We start from the raw sequence: 11,696 nt of genomic DNA on the forward strand, positions 1-11,696 counted from the left end.
ATGCAAAGGACAATATTACAGGCTGAATCTCCGTTGCTCACAGTAATTAGTGTAACATACTAGGAGGACCTCCATAGGTGTATTCCTCCTGTCAATACTGAGCAACAAAGATATAAATCACCCAGATGCTATGTTTGAAGTGCTGGATATAATGGTTAAATAGTTTGTGTTATCCATAGAACAATAATAACCATAATATCTAATCAAAGATAAAGGACTGTATGAAATGCACTTAACCATACATGAATACCTGTGTCTGGTTCAAAACAATTCTCTGGGTATGGCATGGATCCACACTAAGTCCACAATCACTGTGTATAATCAGTTAATCAGCATGTGGTCCAAGCCACACAGTATGCATTACCATGAGGTGTTAACCATTACGGAGAAATCAACACCAGGCACATATAGTCCAATAGGCACAATCAGACATAGCAAACAAAGTTTTACCCATTTGTAGAGTGGTGACTCAGCACTGTCAGTCCTCTACCCCAATGTACATTTCGCAGATTAAGACGCTTCCTCAGGAGTCCGCTCCCGGCTGGATGTGGCCTAAGGAGCCGGGCCCCCTGTGCCTTGTCCCGTACTCACCTATCTCTCTTGTAGAGCCGCTCCTGTCTCGCCAACCGGTCCTGACGGTTCCAGTAACTCCGAACGGTGACTGTCCGCCATCTCGTCAGTCCCTACCATCTCCGATCCCTGGATCCGTGTGGTGACCGACCTCCCCGCTCAGCTGGTTCCGGATTCTGCCTGACATCATCCCGGCCTCCGAACCTGAGCTCCGTCACCCGGACTACCTTCAGAGACTCCGTGGTCCCAGGGACTTCTACACTCCACTCCTCTGAACGGACTGTCCTGCTACCCGTAGTGCTCCGGCTACCGGGCACCTTGCCCTCGGTGGGGTGCTCAGTCCAGTGGATCTACCTCCTGGGCCTACCCGTCATCCTGGTCCTAACATCACCCTGAACCCAAAAACACTAAGGCGGATGCATTGTCCAAGTGCTTTCCAGAGGAGTGTCTCGAGAAGAACCAGAGCCCATTCTGCAGAAAGGGGTGATTTTGTCAGAACTCAGTACTGAGGTGGAGTCTGAGATTGTTGAGGCCCAAAACGAGGCACCATCGGGGGTGTCAGCTAACACGTCATTTGTTCCCCTGAACCCTGGCCTTAAGGTTTTGGGGGAGCATCACAATTCCGTCCTTGCTGGTCATCCTGGGGTGAAGGGTACATTGCACCTCCTATTGCGCCGGTTTTGGTGGTCCAAAATCCATAAGGATGTGGTCTCCTACGTGTCCGCATGTACCATCTGTGCACGATCCAAGCCATCACACTCTCATCCATCGGAGTGTTTGCTACTCCTTGGTGTACTTAACAAGCCCTGGATGTACATTTCCATGGACTTTATTATGGATCTACCCCCTCTACTGATAACATGGTTATCTTAGTGGTGGTTGACAGGTTTTCTAAGATGACTCATTTTGTTGCTTTACCTTCTCAACCTTATGCTAAGACTTTAGCCCGAGTTTTTATTCTCGAGATTGTCAGACTCCATGATGTCCCGTCTGACATTGTATCTTATAGGGGTACACAGTTCATTACGAACTTCTGGAAGGCATTTTGTCCTTGGTTAGGGATCAAATTGTCACATTTATCGTCCTTCTGTAAGGGGTGGGCAGACCCCTTACAAGGAGGTGTAGTGTTGTAGTTAATACAGATGCTATTTAATAAAAATGTTTTATTGTAATGACACTGTTTTTAGTGGGTTCCCCTAGTGGCCGGGTGGGACAGCTGTCTCCACAGAAACAGGGCAGAGGAAAGGAGGAGCCGGCAGCAGAAAGGGGAGGGAGAAGAAGAGTTGTTAAAAAAAGTTAGAACCAGGAGGCAGTTGAGTCCGGGACGGGAGAGAAGAAGCAGAAGGGGCAGAGTGTGGGAGCTGGGTGAATAGGAAAGCCGGAGAAAAGAAGAGAAGGAGTAGCCTCAAGTGTGAAGCAGTACTGGTGTGGGTCCAGTCTGTGTTAGCCGGAGTGGGAGCCAGGTGAAGTGGATTAGCCGGGCACATCCCCACTGGAGGAGACGTCAGGAACAGGTTTTTCCCATAGCAAAAGTGTGAAGTCATCTGCTGTGTTTTTGCCTCTGTGATGGAGAAGTACTCAATAAACAAGCCTGCTGGTTCAATTGATCCACGTCTACAGAGTCTTTGTACAACTGACGGCGACATCTGTACCACCACACTCTGCCCCACCAAGTCACCTCCCGTCCCAATAGTGACGGCGGAGCCGGGGGTTAGCCTGAGCGAGACCGGGGTCACGACTACAATCCCCGAGGCGCCCCTGGCACCCCGTTACACTTCCATTCGCAGTCTAAGATGAAGCACGTAAACTAATACCTGGAGCAATATTTAAGCTGTTTTGTGTCTGATAAACAGGAGGAGTGGTCAGCATATTTCCCAATGGCTGTATTCACGATCAACAATCACTGTCATGAGTCCCCTGGAGTATCACCCTTTTTCTGTGTATATGGACAACACCCTCAGTTTTGTACTTTACATAAGGGTCCCTCTTCCAGGGTTCTGGAGGAGGATTAGGCAGGGTCGGCATTATTAGGGTTTAGCATTACTTGTGTAGCATGGTCTCTAGATATAAACATGTGTCTGACGGTGGACAGGTATAATTAATAACCAAGGATTTTCCATATAAATAACATATTTTATTAGATTAAATACATTAAAAACTGTCAAAGTGAATAGTATTGCTGCCATATGGCAGGTGAGGAAAAGGAGTGAAGAAAATAGTGATCACACTGACCCCACCCAAAGGGGTTAACAAAGCCACACTGGCGGTCCTACCCAACCTTACCTTACCCCCGTAACACAGTGGCTGATCATCCCAAACTTACAAATACACAGGGGGGAGGGGACAGAGACACAAATCACAAATACAGCTGCATATAAAGGATGGACACAGTCCCAATACAATCCATGAGCTTGAATCCTCCAGTAGAGATACTTAGCTTCCCTTGGAGTAAAGTTCACATTAGTGCATATTCACAGAGGAACAGAAATCACAACAGTTCCGTCCAGCAGGGCATTGTGAAATTCTTCGCCAGATATACAGTCATATGAAAAAGTTTGTACACCCCTATTAATGTTAACCTTTATTCTTTATAACAATTTGGGTTTTTGCTATTTCAGTTTCATATATCTAATAACTGATGGACTGAGTAATATTTCTGGATTGAAATGAGGTTTATTGTACTAACAGAAAATGTGCAATCCGCATTTAAACAAAATTTGACCGGTGCAAAAGTATGGGCACCTCAACATAAAAGTGACATTAATATTTTGTAGATCCTCCTTTTGCAAAAATAACAGCCTCTAGTCGCTTCCTGTAGCTGTTAATGAGTTCCTGGATCCTGGATGAAGGTATATTTGACCATTCCTGTTTACAAAACAATTCCAGTTCAGTTAAGTTTGATGGTCGCCGAGCATGGACAGCACGCTTCAAATCATCCCACAGATGTTCAATGATATTCAGGTCTGGGGACTGGGATGGCCATTCCAGAACATTGTAATTGTTCCTCTGCATGAATGCCTGAGTAGATTTGGAGCGGTGTTTTGGATCATTGTCTTGCTGAATTATCCATCCCCTGCGTAACTTCAACTTCGGCACGGATTCTTGCACATTATTGTCAAGAATCTGCTGATACTGAGTTGAATCCATGCGACCCTCAACTTTAACAAGATTTTCGGTGCCGGCATTGGCCACACAGCCCCAAAGCATGATGGAACCTCCACCAAATGTTACTGTGGGTAGCAAGTGGTTTTCTTGGAATGACGTGTTTTTTTGCCTCCATGCATAACGCCTTTTTGTATGACTAAACAACTCAATCTTTGTTTCATCAGTCCACGGGACCTTCTTCCAAAATGTATCTGGCTTGTCCAAATGTGCTTTTGCATACCTCAGGTGACTCTGTTTGTGGCGTGCTTGCAGAAACGGCTTCTTTTGTATCACTCTCCCATACAGCTTTTCCTTGTGCAAAGTGCGCTGTATTGTTGACCGATGCACATTGACACCATCTGCAGCAAGATGATGCTGCAGGTCTTTGGAGGTGGTCTGTGGATTGTCCTTGACTGTTCTCACCATTCTTCTTCTCTGCCTTTCTGATATTTTTCTTGGCCTGCCACTTCTGGGCTTCACAAGAACTGTACCTGTGTTCTTCCATTTCCTTACTATGTTCCTCACAGTGGAAACTGACAGTTTAAATCTCTGAGACAACTTTTTGTATCCTTCCCCTGAACAACTTTGTTGAATAATTTTTGTTTTCAGATCATTTGAGAGTTGTTTTGAGGAGCCCATAATGCCACTCTTGATAGGAGATTCAAATAGGAGAACAACTTGCATGTGGCCACCTTAAATACTCTACTCTAATTTCTCATGATTGGATACACCTGCCTATGAAGTTCAAAGCTCAATGAGGTTACAAAACCAATTTAGTGCCTTAGTAAGTCAGTAAAAAGTAGTTAAGAGTCTTCAAATCAAGAAATTGATAAGGGTGCCCATACTTTTGCACCTGCCAAATTTTGTTTAAATACAGATTGCACATTTTCTGTTAGTACAATAAACCTCATTTCAATCCAGAAATATTACTCAGTCCATCAGTTATTAGATATATGAAACTGAAATAGCTGTTGCAAAAACCCAAATTGTTATAAAGAAAAAAGGTTAACATTAATAGGGGTGCCCAAACTTTTTCATATGACTGTATAGAATGCGACATATAAGTCCTCTGTTTCCTTAACAGCAGCCAAGATAGATCAAAACCTAGGTGCTTGGGTTGCTGATTGCGAAGTGCAGCTGTCTCTTCCTGGCTTCCTTCCTTAAAGCATGGCTTCCTTCCTGGACGTGCCAATGATAGCTTCAGCTTTTTGTTCCAGGAATACCGGTATTGGTGCTTTTCCTGTATATGGTGATCTAAGCTGCGCTTCTGAGTGGTGTGGACATTCCCCTGTTGTGGTTTACTTCCTCCTCTTTTTCCTTGCCTCCAGTACACATATTGTCTTTCCTGTGTGTTTTGAGTGCGTATAATTTTCCATTCTCCCTTGTCCATGTTGTTTTGTGGGGTTTTGTCTTTGTGTTTTACGGCACTCCCCGATGGTGTGGGAGAGGGGGAGTAAAATCAGGGCCTGGACACGAGTTAGGGTCATGCTGGGGGCTCAGACCTGGTTACCATCAAACCTACCTCCAAGATAAGGGACAGCAGATAATCTCAAGTCTAAGGGATAGCCTAGGGGCCCCTGTCCTGTCTTCACATACCCTTTGACAGCATGAGGCCTATTTTTGTCACTCATGCATGTCTTTATTTTTAAAAATGTAAATGCCAGACCACATCCTGTGTGTTCTCTGGACCATACTTCCCTGTTGTGCAAACATATTATGGGAGAATGGGGTTGGCATTGATGCCACTGTCTTGCTATTTGCCTTAAAGCTTTTTAATCTCAAGACTCAAAGATGGGTCTCAAAGTTGTGTCCTGTCTGTACTGGCAGGGGTATTGGAGCACCAGCCCTACATCTGTCTCTCATCCACTTCTATATTTCTTATGTCAATAGTCTAGGAAGCTAATGTCTAGGCCAATACAGTGGTGCTGCACTGTAAAACGTATTTTTGCTGTTTTGGCAGCTTTTCGACCCCCCTAAATGTGTTTTATCTGCCTTAGGTTTGGCCTCCCATTGAATCCAAAGATTTTCAAAAGGGGAGATGAACAGTTTGGCGAACGTAGCGTTTGTTCGGTAAGGTTTGGCGAACTGAACTTTGAAAGGTTCGCTCCTCTCTAGTATGGAGTTACCTCAGGCTCTTAGGAATGGATCCACAATGGTTCCACAGGTCTCTGCTCAATGTTCTATAGGACAAAAGGGTTGCGATGAATACTGGGCACTGCAGGTACCAGGGAGGTTACAGTTCATTTAAATAGATGATTTATTAAAGCACAACGAGTTTCTGGGACAACTGTCCCCTTCATCAGGTGCACCTGATGAAGTGGACAGTAGTCCCAGAAATGCGCTGTGCGTTAAATCCTCTATTTAAATTAACTGCAACCTCCCTGGTACCTGCAGCGGCCGGTAATCACTGCAACCCTATTGTCTTATCAATCACTGTAATCATTCCTCAGCACCTTGCTGACGTAAGTGGTCGGTGTAGCAGCAGCTCCTCGGGGTCACACCCACACCATCCGGCGGAAGTTACCCACGTGGTTTGGACTGGCGCCCTGACACGCACCGCTGAGTTATCACCGCTAAGAAATCTCCCTTCACACTGCAGATCAAATGCCAACTACCAGAATTGTGCAGGGTTGCACAACCCATTCAGGTGAGTCTGGTCCTTGTGACCTCACGGTAGCTCCTTAGGTCGATTCACACAAAAATGCTCCTGTCTTTTTCTTTTTTTTGCATAGGTCTCTGCTCAAGAAGTATGTGGTACCCTTGGAGCCATCTCCCTCGCTGCCAGGCCCAATCACGGTTAATGACAATTTAGAGTTTCAAATAGCTGAGATCATTTTCTATGTCGTTCACTTCAATACTTGGTGCACTGGAGGGGTTATGGACCGGAAGAGAGGATGTGGGTCCTAGCATCAGATGTGAATGTCACAAAGTTGGTTCGTTCATTTCATGCTGCCCATCTGGATAAGCCTGGTCCTGAGTGTCCGGAGACCACTCGTAGAAGGGGGATACTGTCACGGGTGTGTCATGGGTGACAGACAGTCAAGTGGTGTCTGGCAATAGAAGGTCACAGAGTTTGGCCAGGCAAAATACTCCCTGAGTTTCTGTCATTCCTGCTTGATGAATTTGCTAACCTATGTATTGTATCTCCTCTGCTTTGTTTTCATCCCTTTCCCTTTCTGGAGTTCCTCAACCTTCTAGTTGCTTTTTAGCAGCACTTCCTTGGAGTCTATATATACCCTCATTTTCCCATACTCAGTGCTTTTGATATGTCCTCTACCCTTTACAAGTTTTCAATACAAGCAGTTGGCTCACATTCTTCTGGTTGTTGTTTTGCAGTTCCTCTTCATGAGGCATCTGGAGATAAGTTGTTGCTCCCTTCATTTGTTTGTTATCCCTGTGTGTCCTATAGCGCTCAATGGGGTTGACGAAGAGCACATCCCATGCGCTAACCTAGGGCCTAGATTCAGGGTCAGCCTAGGGTCAGGTGTCCTACTTGGCGCATAGGTGCGAAACCTGTCTAAAGCAGTGAGTGAACTCAGGGCCCAGTGGTAGGTTTGGTCAGGGGTCACCATCTCTCCAATCCCTAGACTCAGGGTTTCCCTTCCCTTTCGCCATATGCTGTGTAGTTCCCTGTACCTAGTGTGACACTTCTCCCTTTTTCTCTCTCTCTTCTCCCTTTTTCTCTCTCTGTTCTCTCTGTCTTCTTCCCTTTTCTCTCTCTCTCTCTCTCCTTCCTTTTTCTCTCTTCCATTTTTCTTTCTTCTCCCCTTTTCTCTCTTTTCTGTTTTTTCACTCTCTTCTCCCTTTTCACTCTCTTCTTTCCTTTTTTCTTTCTCTTCTACCTTTTTCTCTCCTCGTTTTTTCTTGCTCATCTTCATTTTTCACTCTTCTCCCTTTTTCTCTCTCGTCTCCCTTTTCTCTCTCCCTTTTTCTCCTCTTATAATAATAATAATAAAGTTTTATTTCTATAGTGCCAACATATTCCGCAGCGCTTTACAATTCCGAGGGGACATGTACAGACAATTTGAGACAATACCAAAAAAAAAATTAAGATACCAGGAGGAGTGAGGGCCCTGCTCATACACTTACAGTCTATGAGGAAATAGGGGAGGCACAAAAGGTGAATGGGGGAGAAAAGCTTGTTATATATGGTCCGGCCATCAATTTAAAAGGGTATTCAAAACCAGCTGCATGAACCCGTCATTGGCCAGAATTTATACCGGTACAGGGGACAAGAATTGGAGGTACATTTTTTGTTATGAGAGCAGAAAGGGTCTAGATTAGATCAGGGCAGTGAGGTGATAGGCTAGTCTAAAGAAATGCGTTTTTAGGGGCCTCTTAAAGATGTGGATGTTGGGAATTAAACGTATTGCTCTTGGTAGTGTGTTCCAGAGCATATGCGCAACTCGTCAGAAATCTTGAAGACAGGCGTGGAAGGTTCGAATTGTTGAGGATGTCAGTCTTAGGAAAAAGGGAGAAAAGAGAGCGAAGGGGAGAAGACAGAGGGGAAAAAGGGAGAAAAGAGGGCAAAGGGGAAAAGATGGGAAAAGGGAGAAGACAGAGGAGAAAAAGGGAGAAAAGAGGGCAAAGGGGAGAAGACAGAGGGGGAAAGGAGAGAAGAAAACAGAGAAAGAGAAGACAGGGGGAAAAGGGAGAAAGATGGGAAAAAGGGAGAAAAGAGAGCAAAGGGGAGAAGACAGAAGGGAAAAGGGGAGAAAAGAGGGCAAAGGGGAGAAGACAGAGGTGAAAAAGGGAGACAAGGGGAGAAGACAGAGGGGCAAAGGGGAGAAGACAGAGGGGAAAAGGGAGAAGTCAGAGGGGAAAAAGGGAGAAAAAAGTGCAAAGGGGAGAAGACCGAGGGGAAAAAGGGAGAAAAGAGGGGAAAGGGGAGAAGACAGAGGGGATTAGGAAGAAGACAGAGGGGAAAAAGGGAGAAAAGAGAGCAAAGGGGAGAAGACACAGGAGAAAAAGGGAGAAAAGAGGCGAAAGGGGAGAAGACAGAGGGGAAAAAGGGAGAAAAGGGGAGAAGACAGAGGGGAAAAGGGAGAAGACAGAGGGGAAAAAGGGAGAAAAGAGGGCAAAGGGGAGAAGACTGAGGGGAAACAGGGAGAAAGAGGGGAAAAGGGAGAAGACAGAGGGGAAAAAGGGAGAAAAGAGGGCAAAGGGGAAAAGACGGGAAAAGGGAGAAGACAGGAGAAAAAGGGAGAAAAGAGGGCAAAGGGGAGAAGACAGAGGGGAAAAAGGGAGAAAAGAGAGCAAAGGGGAGAAGACAGAGGGGAAAAAGGGAGAAAAGAGGGCAAAGGGGAAAAGACGGGAAAAGGGAGAAGACAGAGGAGAAAAAGGGAGAAAAGAGGGCAAAGGGGAGAAGACAGAGGGGAAAAAGGGAGAAGAAAACAGAGAAAGAGAAGACAGGGGGAAAAGGGAGAAAGATGGGAAAAAGGGAGAAAAGAGAGCAAAGGGGAGAAGACAGAAGGGAAAAAGGGAGAAAAGAGGGCAAAAGGGAGATGACAGAGTGGAAAAAGGGGGAAACGGGGAGAAGACAGGGGGGAAAAAGCGAGAAAAAAGGGAAAATGGAGAAGAAAATAGAGAAAGTTAAAATGGAAAAGAGGAGACGAGAGAGGGGAAAAAGGGAAAAGTGGGAAAAGGGGAGAAGAAAACAGAAAGAGAAGACAGAGGGAAAAAGGGAGAAGACAGAGGGGGAAAAGGAAGAAAAGAGGGAAAAGGGAGAAGACAGGGGAAAAAGGGAGAAAAGAGGGAAAAGGAGAGAAGAAAACAGAGAAAGAGAAGACAGAGGGAAAAGAGGAGAAGACAGAGGGGAAAAAGGGAGAAAAGAGGGAAAAGGGGAGAAGAAAACAGAAAGGCAATGAGCGCACGTTGCTTTTTTCCTGCGTTTTGGCTGCGTTTTAAACTGAACGTGTCAGTGATAAAATGCATGCGTTCAGCTTCCCCAGCAAAGTCTATGAGAAATCAGAAAATTCCATTCGCGCATTGCTTTTTTTCCGCAGCGCTTTGTTTGTCAAATATGTGTCAAAATCGTTGCCTAAAAAAAAGCAGCGTGTCACTTCTTCATTGCGTTTTGTGAACATTTTCCACCCATTGAAATGAATGAGGTGTCAAAACGCAACCAAAATGGTTGCATTTTGTATGCGTTCATGTCAACAAAAACACAGGTCTTTCAGTGTCTTTCTCTCTCTCTGTCGGTCTCGGTCTCTCTCTGTCGGTCGTGGTCTCTTTCTCTCTCTCTCAGTGTCTTTTTCTCTCTGTCGGTCTTGGTCTCTCTCTGTCAGTCTTGGTCTCTTTCTCTCTCTCAGTCTCTTTCTCTCTCTCTGTTGGTCTCGGTCTCTCTCTGTCGGTCTTGGTCTCTCTCTGTCAGTCTTGGTCTCTTTCTCTCTCAGTCTCTTTCTCTCTCTGTCGATCTTGGTCTCTTTCTCTCTCTCAGTCTCTTTCTCTCTCTCTGTCAGTCTTGGTCTCTTTCTCTCATTCTCTTTCTCTCTCTCTGTCGGTCTTGGTCTCTCTCTGTCGGTCTTGGTCTCTCTCTGTCAGTCTTGGTCTCTTTCTCTCTCAGTCTCTTTCTCTCTCTGTCGGTCTTGGTCTCTCTCTGTCAGTCTTGGTCTCTCTCTGTCGGTCTTGGTCTCTCTCTCTCAGTCTCTTTCTCTCTCTCTGTCGGTCTTGGTCTCTTTCTCTCAGTCTCTTTTTCTTTCTCTGTCAGTCTCGGTCTCTCTCTGTCGGTCTCTCTCTGTCAGTCTTGGTCTCTTTCTCTCTCAGTCTCTTTCTCTCTCTGTCGGTCTTGGTCTCTCTCTGTCGATCTTGGTCTCTTTCTCTCTCTCAGTCTCTTTCTCTCTCTCTGTCAGTCTTGGTCTCTCTCTCTCGGTCTCTCTGTCGGTCTTGGTCTCTTTCTCTCTCTTTCGGTCTCTCTGTTGGTCTCTCCCTCTCTCCCTCCTTTATACTCACCGATCACCGGCATGGCACAGTGTCGCAGCTGTCACACTGCTCACGCGGCTTCTCCTTCCTGCTTCTGAAAGTGTCAACCGCTGATTAGGCCATCCCATATTCACTGCCTCTCCCACCGGTGCCTATGATTGGTTACAGACAGACGAGCCCACATGCTGAGTGAAAGCTGTCTCACTGCAACCAATCACAGCCGCCGGTGGGCGCATCTATTTCGTGCAGTAAAATAAATAATTTTTAAAAAATGACGTGCGGTCCACCCCCCACCCCCCCCCAATTGATATCCAGCCAAGATAAAGCTGCACAGCTTCTGGCTGATATTCTCAGACTGGGGAGGCCTATCATTTTTAGCCTGCCCCCCATCTTCAAAATATCAGCCAGCAGCCGCCCGGAATTGCCGCATCCATTAGATGTGACAGTCCCGGGACCTTACCCAGCTCTTCCTAAATTGCCCTGGTGCGGTTGCAATCGGGGTAATAAAGAGTTAATGGCAGCCCATAGCTGCCATTAAGTTCTAGGTTAATCATGGCAGGCGTCTATTAGACACCCACCATGATTAACCTGTAAGTGAAAGTAAATAAACACATACACCCGAAAAATCCTTTATTTGGAATAAAAGACAAAAAAACACCCTCTTTCACCACTTTATTATCCAACCAAACACTCCTCCATGGCCGATGTAGTCCACACGAGGTCCCACAACTCATCTAGCTCTGCTACATCAGAAGCTGACAGCGAGCAGCCATGGAGCCTGACCGCTAGCTGTGAGCTCCATGCAGCAACTGAATTGAGTTGCGCTATCAGCGATGACGTCACTCAGGTTACCCCCTGCTACAGCTGGAGTCATCCACCTGTGACAGCAAATCACCCGAGTGACTGAAGTGCTCACTCAAGTGATTTGCGGTCACAGGTGAGTCCTTCACCTGTGACTGCAAATCAGGCCGCGACACAGAGACAGAGCCGCGCGATGACAGTGAACTCGGGTGAAGCTCTCACATCACTGCTGTGGCCCCGCACTACTGGCTGTGTCCTGG

The sequence above is a fragment of the Anomaloglossus baeobatrachus genome, chromosome 3 (genome assembly GCF_048569485.1).
Source record: "Anomaloglossus baeobatrachus isolate aAnoBae1 chromosome 3, aAnoBae1.hap1, whole genome shotgun sequence".
Lineage (NCBI taxonomy): Eukaryota > Metazoa > Chordata > Amphibia > Anura > Aromobatidae > Anomaloglossus > Anomaloglossus baeobatrachus.